The sequence below is a fragment of the Silene latifolia genome, chromosome 1 (genome assembly GCF_048544455.1).
Source record: "Silene latifolia isolate original U9 population chromosome 1, ASM4854445v1, whole genome shotgun sequence".
Taxonomy (NCBI): Eukaryota; Viridiplantae; Streptophyta; class Magnoliopsida; order Caryophyllales; family Caryophyllaceae; genus Silene; species Silene latifolia.
Genome location: NC_133526.1, coordinates 114,023,430 through 114,034,158, shown reverse-complemented (window position 1 = coordinate 114,034,158; position 10,729 = coordinate 114,023,430). Strand labels below are relative to the sequence as shown.

At 39.5% G+C, this 10,729-nt stretch overlaps 1 non-coding gene across 1 annotated transcript; it reads right to left on the bottom strand.

The window, feature by feature from the left end:
- Positions 1-6,055: 6,055 nt before the first annotated feature.
- LOC141622457 (small nucleolar RNA R71) lies at positions 6,056-6,161 on the bottom strand. Its single transcript, XR_012532973.1, has one exon. It is a non-coding gene; the product is annotated as a small nucleolar RNA R71 (small nucleolar RNA).
- Between the last annotated feature and the right edge of the window lie 4,568 nt (positions 6,162-10,729).

The following is a 10,729-nucleotide window of genomic DNA, read 5'->3' as shown; positions in this document are numbered from 1 at the left end:
CTCCCCCATGTCCGGTTTTTCCGTAAGAAAGAGCAAAAGGTTTTTGCTTAATTGTTACTCTTACACTACAATATATGCTAGTGTAACATTCATTCTAAAAAAAAATCATCAAAACTTATAGAAATATAAGAGAGAAAATACTCCAATTCTCCCCTTCTCTTGGCCGAATAAACAAGAGAACAATAACAAGTTTTGGGTCAATTTTTAGTGAAGATTATTATTATTCTAGATCAAGTAATATTAATCTATTAAGAGGTCATCTTGGGTATAAGTCTTTGGGAGGGATTCTAACCTTGAATCCTTGTTCATCCAATATTAGGAAGCTCAAGAACAAGTGAGTAGGAGAACTCACTTGTGCCCAATATCCAAAACTATCATAGTAAGGATTGATGATTTCTTCTCTACTTATATTTATGTTTGCATGCATAAGATTTGTAATTATTTTATGACTAAATAATTTCTCACATATATGAATATGTTAAGAATAGGATTTAGTGAATCCTAACAAGTGGTATCAGAGCCTTAGGTTGTTTGCATGCAAATCGGTTTATTGTTTTTCCGAGTTAATCTAATTAACAAACAAAACTTGTAAATTTGTGCTTATTATGATATGTCACGAAATTTATTTGCATGTTAAAATTTCTGGTCCTAAAATGTATTTGGGATATTTTGGTTTATTTATGGATTTTATTGTTCATTTTATATAATATTGGCATTAAATATGTGATTTTTATGATAAAAATATCATTTTTGGACGAAAAATAGCTAAACTTCGATTTTTTAAGTGGTTTTTGGATATATTTTCACATATATTATTTAATGATGTCCTGTAAATGTTCATAATAAAATGAGTTGCATTGCTCGAAATATGGAATTTTCAAGTTAAAATCATATTTAAATGGCTAAATAGGTTAATATGAGTTATATTTCGAATCTGGTCATGAAAATTTAGTATGTTGTCACATGCAATTTTAAAAAATGTGTGTAAAATATTTGGCGATAATGAAGTCTTTATGCATGATTTATGAATTTTTGATGAAAAATCACATAAATAGTAACTTTAATTAGTAAAAATGCTAAAACATACTTCACGACTAAGGAAAAACGTCACATGTTGCATTTTATCATATATTTCAGATCTAAAAGTGAAAAGTTGATGAATATAATTTTTCTCATATTTTTAGGATCATAATTGTTAAATCCGATAAACCGCAACATTGTTTTTCTCGATAAATTTTCAAAATTATTAACCTAAGTTTTGAACATTATGAGTGTCATGGTATTTTTCCAGATTGATAATGAGTTTAAATTTCAAATTTTTGAAATTATTTGAAATTTTTATGATTTAATTTGAAGTTTACGACATAATTTTTGTATTTTAAGTCCGTTTATGAACAATATTAAAAAATATAGGTTAATTATTGTCAAATGTTAGTGGAGACTAATTTTGAGTCCTAAGATGGTTAGGGTAATTAACTTGTACATAAATATGATTTTATGTAATTATTGTGATTTTAAAAGCTTAAATCACGCAAATCCGTAAAAACCGATTAATATACGATATTGGCTCTTTAAAGGCGATTTAGCATAAAATTTAGCATGTTTATACATATTATAATGCTGCATTTTATTTATGATTGTCATATTTTAATATTATGTAATTTTTGAATTATGTAATTTTACTTAGTATGGCCTTAGTTTTCATTGATATTACCCGAAATGTATGGGAATATCGATTCGGTTGTAATTATTGTGATCTCGTATCACCGTTTTGTAATTTAATGGATTTATTTTATTTTAATTACAAATGTATAATAGGAAATTATGTAATTCATTTTGTAATTTATTTATTCCGGAGTTCCTTGAAGATGGTGCCACTCGAGAAGGCGATCCATCAAAGAAAGTGTTGCCTTGAAATGCGTGCCAATACCGAAGCTCAAGGGACCAAAGGAGTTGATTTCCGAATTTGTAATAGTTTATTAGATTTACTATTTTAGGAAGGCCATACTAGGATTTTATTTATGCTTTGCATTTTATTTATATGTTGCATGCATCGCTAAATCGCCATAACTAAAACATGCATTATCATTTTATCGAGTTTATCGACCGTGTCAATTATAATTATCGTAGTTCACCGCTTTAGTTCACTTAAAACGTGATAGATAATAAATTGACATGACCTCTCGCTAAAATAAACAATTGAGACTTAGCCTTACCAAAGAGTAGAAACCATGAAAACCTATTTCGTGAGGGAGTGCGCTCGGCCCTACCGGGGTACAAACCTTGTTACGTAGGGGAAGTGGGTGATAAATGTCTATCCACCGAATTCATGTTGATAAGGGATGAATCGGCCCTACCGTGCCCAAGTTGATGTGGATTTGGATCATGGACACATTTATTCGAAATTTGGATTGAGCTCAACGGAAGTATTCGTGACCGTAGTCGCATGTGTTCCGGGCTAAAGATAAATATTATTGTAATTTTATCGACCAAGAGTTCTAAAAGTAGAATCGATTAAAGAGTTAATCCATCGAGTTATATTGATAAGGGATGAATCGGCCCTACCGTGCCCAAGTTAATATGAATTTGGATCTTGGAATCATTTATAATAGTTGGGTAGAGGTCACTATATAAATGCTCATATCTTGTTTAAATTTCATTTACAAGTATGACTAAAAACACAAATGTTAATATTTCCTTTTCCTCCATACTTGTAGTTCATTACAATGAATCCATCAAACGCTACTACACCAATAACTATTGAGTCTTGCCACAATGTTTTTGACGACGTTTGCTTCAACAATGATTTCGACACTACTAGAGAACTTTCTTTTGGGATAGGTTCGGATGGAAACATAAACTTCATCACTTCTTCTAGACCACCTACTACTACAAGATCTCTTGTGAGCCGGTCTCAGGAAGACCGCCTCATAAAATCTATAGGATCTTTATCTTTGGAAGAGAAAGATGCCAAAACTAGTGGGAGCTCAAGCAATCAAGTTCTTGCTTCCAAGGGCAAAAGGTTCAAGAAGAAGGGAAAGAAAGGGAAAAACTTCAAGCAAGTTGAAGATGAGTGCCATTATTGCTATGGCATGGGACATTGGCTTAGGAATTGTCCCGTGTATTTGCGAAATATAAGGGAAGGAATCATCGTTCCAAAAGGTGAAATTCCTAACGAAATTTATGTTATTAATGTAAATTATACTTCCACTACGACATGGGTACTGGATACGGGTTGTGGTTCTCACCTTTGTAATCATTTACAGGGGTTAAGAGACGTGAAGAGGCTTAGCAAAGGAGATGTGGATCTACGCCTTGGAAATGGAGCTCGAGTAGCGGCCGAATCTAAGGGAACTTATGTATTAGCTTTGCCTAATGGATTTGAGTTGTATTTACATAATTGTTTTTATGTGCCTACACTTTCTAAAAACATTATTTCAATCGCTATGTTAGACATGGACGGTTTTTATTTTGTCATTAAAAATAATCGTTGTACTATTTCAAAGAACGACTTGGTCATAGGCCAAGCTCCTTCCATTAATGGCATTTACATTTTAGAAACCTCGAATCCGACTAATGACATCTACAACATTCAATCAAAGAAACTCAAATCAAGTGATCCAAATGAATCGTTCATTTGGCATTGTCGATTAGGTCACATAAACGAGAATCGCATCAAAAGATTAATTTCGACTAATGTGATTACACCATTTGATTATCAATCATATGGAACATGCGAATATTGCCTTCTTGGCAAGATGACTCGTAATCCTTTTTGCGGTAAAGGAACACGAGCTAGTGAACTATTTGGACTCATACATACCGATGTGTGTGGACCAATGAGTATCACTGCTCGAGGAAATTATGACTACTTCATAACCTTCACCGACGACTTGAGTAGACATGGGTATGTCTATTTAATGAAACATAAGAGTGAAGCTTTTGAGAAATTTATGGAATTTCAAAATGAAGTAGAGAACCAATTGAACAAAAGGATTAAAGCACTGCGATCCGATCGTGGTGGAGAATATCTTAGCCTTGAATTCGATTCACACTTGAAAGGTTGTGGTATTATATCACAACTTTCTCCACCCGAAACACCACAACTCAATGGTGTTGCCGAAAGGAGAAATCGTACCCTACTTGATATGGTGCTATCAATGATGAGTCAAACCGAGCTACCAAACTCGTTTTGGGGATTTGCGATTCAAACCGCAATTAGATCTTTGAATAATAGTCCCACAAAGACAGCCGAAAAGACTCCATATGAGATGTGGACGGGAAGGGTTCCCAATATATCCTATATGAAAATTTGGGGATGTTATGCTTACGTCAAGGCAAAGACCGACAACAACCTTGCCCCAAGATCCGAAAAAAGCATCTTTGTAGGTTACCCCTCGACCTCTCGAGGATACTACTTCTATAAACCTCAAGAAAACAAAGTGTTTGTGTCTTGCGAGGCTGTTGATACGTGCATTTTGTATAGTCTTTTTAGCCTATTTTAGCACGTATTTCCATGCGTTTCTATACTGTTTATATAGTATTATGCCCCGAATTGGCTACTTTGGTTCGTTTTGTCCGTTTTGTAGAAATGAACGCGAAAGTAGTGGAATCATACCCTATTTCGTCCTTTTTGCATGCATTTAGAGGAGACGGGATTTTCCAGAGTGAGATACTGCATTGGAATGCGTGAAGGCACGGTTTACGAGGCAGTTGGTGACGAGAGTGGGCTGATTTGAAGGAAGAAGACTCGATTGAGTGGTTTTCATGGCCCCAGTTGATCGATCGAGCAGTTTATTACTCGATCCAGAAGTGCTGAAAGAGAGGTTACTCGATCGAGTAACTATTCTACTCGATCGAGTAGATTTTCTTTGGTTTTGCTCGATCGAGTGGATTTAATCTACTCGATCGAATGGTTTCTGTTGGCATGGGCTTTAATTCGCCCGCGAGTTGTTTTAAGTTGATAAACTTAGTTATTTTCCTATTTAAGCACGCATTAGTAGGTCATTGGGACCTATTCATTACTTAACTTTTATATTTTCTTGACAACAAAGACTGCGTTACTTTTCCTTTTCACTGTAACCTTATTTTCGGGATTATTTCGCTTGGATTTTGTCGTTATTTACGCCGGATTCGCACGATTGTAATCTCTTTCTCCTCTCTTAATAATAATCGATCTTTTGTTTGCTTTAATCCTTTGTTTTACTTCATTTAATTTCTGCCCTAATTTACTTTTATGCAATTTAATTATAGTTTTAATATGTTGAATAGGTACACGACAGACGTATCGACCTGACTTCCCTAGCTATATAGTTAGTTTAGTTAGTTTATTTTTGATAGGTACACGACAGACGTATCAAATTTTGGCGCCGTTGCCGGGGAGGCAATTGCCCTATCTGTCTTTGTTTCGTTTATTTTATCCGTCTCACGGGATTTTTATTCCTTGAGGCAATTCTTATTATTCTTTTTCAGTGTTGTTTATGCCCAGGTCAGATAGGTTTGAGTTAGTTGCAGCTGATTTTGAGCCAGAAAGACTGCTCAGGCATAGACTCCGTCTGCAGAGAGAATCACGAAAGGAAGACTTGAGTACTTTCGAGCTAGAGCTACATCATTTTCTTTTCGCAGAAGACCAGTCTTTAGGAGAAGACATTCTTATTTCTGCCAATCAACCAGTAAAGATGCCAAACATTGCTAGTCACTCGGAGCCTAATGCATCGTATATTCCTAAAGGTTTCAATCTCCAGACTGAGGATGGGAATACATTTGACATCCGTCCTTCCTATATCAATCTGGTGGAGAGAAATCTCTATAGAGGTGTGGCAGGTGAAGACCCGAGGAAGCATATGGAGGTCTTTACGGACTATTGTTTTACTATCCCCGCCACAAAGGGGGTAACTCAAGACAAGATTAAGGAAGTTCTGTTTCCTTTTTCTTTGACTGATGCAGCCAGAGAGTGGCTGACTAACTTGGACCGTACGGCCGCAGGGGTTACCAACTGGGAGACCCTTGCTCTTGCTTTTTTATAAGAGATATTTCCCTCCTCAGCGCACCAATCAGCTGAGGGCAAAGATCACGAGTTTCAAGCAGGCACCTGCTGAGACTTTCTATGAAGCATGGTCCCGTTTTAAGAAGTTGGTGGGGTCTCTTCCTCACCATGGTTTTGACCCACGGTTTCTTTCCAACCAGTTCTACAATGGGTTGTATGATGATCACAGAGCCATACTTGATGCGGCATCTAATGGGAGATTCCAAGAGAATACCGATGATGATAAGGGATGGGCCCTTATTGAAGAGATGGCGAACCACAGTGCTGAATATGGAAACCCGAGGGATGGTATTAGAACAGTTCATGCAGTCGATAAGCAAGTTGTGGCTCAGCTGGAAGCCATGTATGCTAGATTCGATAAGTTGGAGTTACATTCTGCTGGGGAGTCTCAGACGGTCCATATGCTTACTAAAGGGGAGATCGTCACATGTGAGAGGTGTGGTAGCAACGACGGCCATACTGGTGTTAACTGTCTTACATAGAAGGAACAGGTCCTTGCCTTTCAACAATATAGGCAAGGAGGGGGTTCCTATTATAATAACCAAGGGGCAGTCCATCCCAATTTGAGGTGGACAAGTCAAAATGTGCTCAATCCTACCCCTCCTCCACAACAGCAGCAGTCGTATATTCCTCCACATAAGACTCAACAAGGCTTTCAGAAGCCTCCTTCCTTTCCTATACCTAATCAAGGTGCCTCGTCTTCTGGTGGGGTAAGTGAGATAGGTGAGTTGAAGACTATGTTGCATTCTTTGACAAAGCAGTGGAAGTTATGCGACCAACAAAAAAGATGCTTCTATCAAGGCACTTGAAACTCAAGTTGCCCAGTTAGCCGCTAACCAGTCCGCAAGGAAACCGGGTCATTTACCGTCACAAACTGACAAAAATCCACATCAGACGGTAAATTTAATCAATTTGAGAAGCGGTCGTTCAAATGAGGGACCGGAAGTGGTGAAATCAGACCCGAGGAAGGAAATAATAGCTGATGAACAGTGTTCTGTCAAAGGAAATGAGCTGACGGCCAAGAAGGTACTCGATCGACTAGTTTCTGGAGGTCGATCGAGTAGATTTGCTGAAGAAAGTACTCGATCGAGTGAAATTTCTACTCGATCGAGTGAACAGGAAAAGCCAACTGCTCGATCGAGTGAAATCTCTACTCGATCGAGTGATGCTGTTGAGGAAACTAAACGATCGAATGGGAATTTTGGTCGATCGAGTAGTATGGATAACGGACAGCTTGATCGAGAGCCTGCTAGTGCTCGATTGAGTGAGAAATCGCCTGAAAGACCTCGTTCGAGAGGAAAGAAGCGTCCAAAGGATACAGAGCTTGATCCGGCTGACACGTTGTAAGAGAGAAACAAGGGACTCAAGATACCCATCACGGTTCCCTTCCCGAGGCGTCTGCAGAATACTAAAGCTAATGAACAATTCGGCAAATTCGCCGAGATCCTGAGAAGCTTGCAGGTCACTGTACCATTCGCCAAACTGCTGACACAGGTACCCTCTTACCTTAAATTTATGAAAGAAATTTTATCGCGTAAGAGGCATATTAGTGATAATGAGACGGTAGCCTTGACTGAGGTAGGGACGGCCCTAGTTCAGAATAAGTTATCTCCCAAACAGTCAGACCCGGGTAGTTTTTCGATTCCGTGTCATATCGGTACCCATTTGATTGATAACGCGTTATGCGATCTAGGCGCTAGCGTGAGTATCTTACCGTTGTCTCTGGCTAAGAGACTTGGTTTGACAAAGTTTAATTGCACCAACATGACTGTCCAGATGGCCGACCGTAGTATATCACGGCCACTAGGTATAATAGAAGACGTACCTGTTAAGATCGGGAGGTTCTTTATTCCCGTTGACTTCGTTGTACTTGACATCCCCGAAGATGCACATACCCCTATTATTTTAGGGAGACCATTTTTATCTACTGCCCGTGCAGTAATAGACGTCGGGGGCAAGACATTGACTTTTCAGGTTGGGGACGAGGAGCTGATATTCCATCAGTCTAAGTTTCGGAGGGCTCCCATGCAAGCTCAGCCTTGCAATGCCCTCTCTTCTATTGACCCTATTATTGACACTCCAAATGAAAATTTGGAGCATTGTGCTGCTATTGTCACCCCTTCGCCTCAGGTTGAGAGCAAAAAGGAGGAAAGTTCGTCTGTTTTCCTTCTGCAGTACAGAGATGAAAATCTTTGGGAGCTGTCAAAGGGCATTGTGCAATTAATGTCAGTCAAGTTGGGAGTGACAATGTTACAGCCGGTGAGAAAGGAGCAAGGGTGAGAAAAGTTCGAGCATATGTGGATGTGAACTATTCTCCTCCGAATGATTCAAGTTCAAGCTCATGGAAGCTGAAGAGGACGATCAATGTTGCGGAGGTGACGTCCTCCAGTCAGGAGCCCTCCGAGGGGCTACTGAATTGCTTTGGGAAGTGAGCGGGGAAATGCCCCGTGTACCAACTTGTTTAAACAATTTTTGATTTTCCGTTGAATTTCTTTTATTGCTTTTAATTAGGACAATTAGAATTTAAACAACTTTTAGCGTAGATTAGAGACTATAGACTGTTACTTTGCTTATTTGGTATTTTGGGATATTTTTGCAAGTGTTTTTATGCAGGTTTGGGGAATTTTACGCAAATTTGAAGGAGGAATGACGAATTAAAGAGCTTACACAAGGAAAAGAGCTCAATTGAGTACTTTTTGTACTCGATCGAGTGAAATGTGGTCAATCGAGTTATTCTATTTTAGTCGACCGAGTAAAGCACAAAAGGGGAGTTCTCGATCGAGTGAATTTCTACTCGATCGAGTAGCTGGATTCATGAAGTCCTCGATCGAGCAGTAATAAACCACTCAATCGAGTGAAATCGCAAAAGACGCAGGGAGTTTTTCCTTTAACTCCTTTACTTTTGATTCTTATTTCATTTTCCCCAAATTTTCGACCTCCCTTCTTATTTGCGATTAAAAACACCCCCAAATCCCTCATATTTCTTGCCCTTTTGCCAAATCCGTCACCTACATTTTGCTCTTTGTTAATTAATCATTCAAAGCCCTCTGTTTTCCCCTTGATTTGTGCTATTTTACACGGTTTAATAGTGGGTTTAGGGTTTGCGGTTTTTCGATCAAAAAATCGCCATTTTTGCTTATTGTTTGAGGATTAATTGCAATTTGTAGGATCTCTAGCATCAAGTAAGTAATTCCTACACCTCATTGCATTTTAATTTCAGTAATTATGCCTTTTATGAAGTGTATTAGGAATTAGGGTTTCGATTTCAGTTTTGGGTTGAAATTTTTAATTAAAATTTCGTTTCCATGTTTAATTCAGCTTACTTGATGTTTAATCCCGTATCCTCATTGATTTTTACTTGTTTAAATTCGAATTTTGCGCGAATTTTGCGTTTAGGGGTCTTTACAGTCGAAATTTTCGACTGAAACCTGATTTTCGACTGTAAGCTTGGTTCTTTGATGCCGTCTCATGCTAAATTGCTTCGGTTGCTGCTTAATTGCTGCTGTTGATGCTTGTTACCCCGTCCCCTATCGCTGTTTACATGTCTCTATTCGAAATTTTTGAGGAAAGTTTGGAATTTTGTGCTGTAAGTCGAATTTTTCGACTGGTTAGGGGAGTTTCCTGTTGTTTTCAGGCTGATTATCACGCTGTTTTCATGCTCTTCCTTATCAAATTCCCATGCCCTTGGTATACAAGATGGATTCTAGCTCACTGCCCTCTACTAGACAGACTTCTAGTCCATCCTTACCTGAGACGGTGGTCCCTGCTGTTACCACCGCCTCCACTTCTGTTAGTACCGCAGCCCCTGTGTTCTTAGTTTCAGCTGTCGGTACTGTCTTTACGCTAGTTAGTACTGTTGCTAGCTCTGTTTTTTTGCCACTTCGATTCGGCCACCACCTGCTAGCACCTGCTTTGCTAGTCTTTCTTCTTGAGTGGTGGCCACGGCGACCACATCCTCTACTCCCTTTTGTTTTCACACTGTGGCGGACTCACTGCGATTCTGTTTGCCTTTAGAGCGGCCCTAGTTCCTCGCACCGTCACTGGACGGGCTTCTACTTCGGGTTCTAGAGGCCGGAGCCGAGGTCGCGGACGTGCTCGTGCTACACCAGCTCCTGCTACCTCTACTTCTGCTGCTCCTTCTACTTCAGTTGCTCCTTCTAGCACGGTCACTGTCCGAGGGGACGACTCCCTCGACTCTCACCCCGACTATCCACAGGTAATTTTCATTAACTGTGTACACCGTAAGAGGTTTTATCACCTCCTTGGCTGTGAGTTTGTACCTTCCCGGTATTTAGATAAACCGGCACTTGAGAGACTCGGCATCTACGAGTCAGTTTGTGAGCTTTTACGGGGCACGGGGATGACCGGACTCATTACTATGCGTGGTCGTACCTTTCTGGAGCTGAGTCTTGAGTTCTTCAGCTCCTTTACCTTCTCCTCCGGGGCACACGACGTTGCCCCCACTAGTTCTTCTGTGTCTTTCCGGTTGTTCAACCGGACTTTTTCGATGACTTTGGAGGAGTTTGGTAGCAGACTTGGCCTTTCCTCTACGGGCGACGCTACCGCCCCTAGGAGGTTCATTCATCAGCTTTGGAGGACCTTGGCCCAGACCACCTTTCCCGAGCGAAAGCTCGCACAAGTCCACCTTCCTCCTGCCCGTTACTTTCTTAGATTGATGGGGAG